At 43.8% G+C, this 2,566-nt stretch overlaps 1 long non-coding RNA gene across 1 annotated transcript; it reads left to right on the top strand.

The window, feature by feature from the left end:
• Window positions 1-604: 604 nt before the first annotated feature.
• LOC310877478 lies at window positions 605-1,831 on the top strand. The gene is made up of 3 exons (XR_014570818.1): window positions 605-668; window positions 1,457-1,513; window positions 1,703-1,831. It is a non-coding gene; the product is annotated as an uncharacterized lncRNA (long non-coding RNA).
• The last annotated feature ends 735 nt before the right edge of the window (window positions 1,832-2,566 follow it).

The following is a 2,566-nucleotide window of genomic DNA, read 5'->3' as shown; positions in this document are numbered from 1 at the left end:
TATGGTCGGCTTCTGTTTTAAATGTTCTCTATACATTTTGTGTATGATGTGAAAGGACGCAATGTACGTATATCTGGCTCTTGGTCACTTTAATTAATCTTTCGTTCTTTCTTCCTTAGGGTGGATGGGTCGTGGTAGACGTCGTGGAAGGACAGAGATCCGTTTCAAAGCTTCCCTCCCGGAGGACTTCTGCTGTGAGTAGGAATATTTCTTGTTGGGATGGATATCTGTTGTACTGTTATGGTATGAAGTATAGCATGGCAGTATGATGCCTCCTAGTGGCACTGTGGTTGAATGTCTGTCAGCTCTCCAAGCTAATCAAAGTCTTAATGACACTTTTGTTAACCACTTCAACCCCAGCATCTCTATTCTGGGGGGAACGTTCAGCCAAATTAGCAGATCTACAAGCTCACACTGCGTTGCAACGTGTTGTGAGCTTGTAGATCTGCTATTTTTGGCAAATCAATTTGTGTAGAGTGAAATCGGAGCATATACCAAATGCTCTCTTTAAAGGTCTGTTTTATCAAATCTATAGAGCGTTTAAGTGGTTCTGAATATGCAGCTCAACAAAAGCTAATTTGGTCTTTATTTCTTTCTTTCTTAGGACGGAGATCTGTGTAGATGCCGGAGGACTTCAGACCTGGGCCTGCCCGGTGAGGAACCGCACAGTAAGAACCACTCTAGGCCTTTCATGATTATGAGGTTTCTTTTTACTGGACGATTATTGTCGCTTAAATAAATTGCAATTAAATATTTAAGTGTGGCCCGGATGGTTAGCTCAACTGTCTGGGCACCTAGGCTGCCAAGCCAGCCGGATGGCGTGCTGCGGGTTCGACTCCCGACGGCCTTTGCCGCGTGTCACTCCCCATCTCTTTCCCCCTTTCCTGTCTATAGTGGAGGATATTAAGTCAATATTTCATGAGAATCGTTCACTTTATGGTACAAACACCAAAATTGGCACACGAGTGCTTCGGAACCTACTCTCTCAGAAAAGTACGTTGTCCACTTGAAAAAACAAAATGGACACCATTTTTCAAGATGGCCGCCAAATTAAAAAGGCCATTTGTGGGGGTTCTGGACAACCGTGGGTCCGACCGACTCGAGACCGGGCACTGCACTCCCTGTGGGTGTGTGGAACGTGTGTGTCGAATTTGAAGTCGGTGGGGCGAACGATTCTCGAGTTACGTGGATTACAGACGTACACACACACAGAATTTGTGCAATTAGCAGATCTAGGAATTTCAACAATTTAGGCAGTTATCACATACTTTATACAGAGTGACTTACAGTAAGCAACAACGACACATAGTAATACATCAAATTCATAAACAATTGTCATCAAGAATAAGAAGTAATCTAAGAACCTAACAGTAGACTATTGGCAGCAACAACAAGGGAGTGATGTGCGAAGCTCTTCAGCCGTTCATAGATGATAACCGCTATGTCTTTCTTCCAGATGTACTGCAGGTCTCCCGCTGTCCAGGAATCTGCATTCCTCTGAAGACGACTCAAAGTAAGAGACCCTGTTAGGGCTGTCAAAAAGAACCCTAACTTAAACGTTTATTACTTTAAGTGATATGTTTAGCTTCTGTTTAAATGTTCTCTATAAATAAAAGTTTGATGTACTAGGATGTATATATGTTGTGACAGGATAGAATATATATCTGGCTCTTGGTCACTCTAATCAATCTTTCTTTGTTAGGATGAAGATCGCGGTGGATGTCGCTGGAACGCCGTTGCTGGACAGGGGGCGCACACACATACACACACACACATACACACACACACGGAAAGGCTAATTTGGTGTGTTTTTTTCTTTGTTAGAATGGAGATATTGATAGACGAGCTGATGTTCCCTGGACAGAGATCCGTTCCAAAGGCCCCCCCCCCTGGGGGCTTCCTCAGAGGACTCTGATGAGCTGTGAGTAGGAACAGTTCTTGCTTGTTTCTGAGGATGGATAACTGCTTTTGTTCTGTTATGGCACGAAGAATGCCATTTACAGTAATCCAAATGTTTTAAATATTTTATGGTAAATCTAAATGACTCCGCACAATAGTTTGAGAGTCAATATCTCATCTGCTTTTAGAAGCACTTGAATACAAATTACAAAAGATGTTGAGGACTGTACATGTGTTGATGCCTCCTAGTGGCACTGTGGTTGAATGTCTGTCAGCTTTCCAAGCTAATCAAAGTCTTAATGACACTTTTGTAACCACTTTAACCCCAGCATCCCTATTCTGGGGGAGCGTTCAGCAAAAATAGCAGATCTACAAGCTCGCACTGCGTTGCAACATGTTGTGAGCTTGTAGAGCTAATGGTTTCTTTCTCTCTCTCTCAGGATGGAGATCATAGTAGACACAGCTGGAGCCTCTAGAGATGGAGATCTGCAGGTCTGTCCATGGATGGATGGGAGGACGGAGGACGGAGATCTGGGTAGACGCTGGAGGACTTCGGACCTGGGCCTGCCTGGTGAGGAACTAGGGATGTCAGGGGTTAACCGGTTAACCGGTTAGCCGACCGTTAAGAAACATCCGGATATTTTTATCAGCTTTTAACGGTTAATTT

The sequence above is a fragment of the Protomyctophum parallelum genome, assembly GCF_964188405.1.
Source record: "Protomyctophum parallelum genome assembly, chromosome: 20".
Lineage (NCBI taxonomy): Eukaryota > Metazoa > Chordata > Actinopteri > Myctophiformes > Myctophidae > Protomyctophum > Protomyctophum parallelum.
This window is presented reverse-complemented; position numbering and strand designations above follow the sequence as displayed.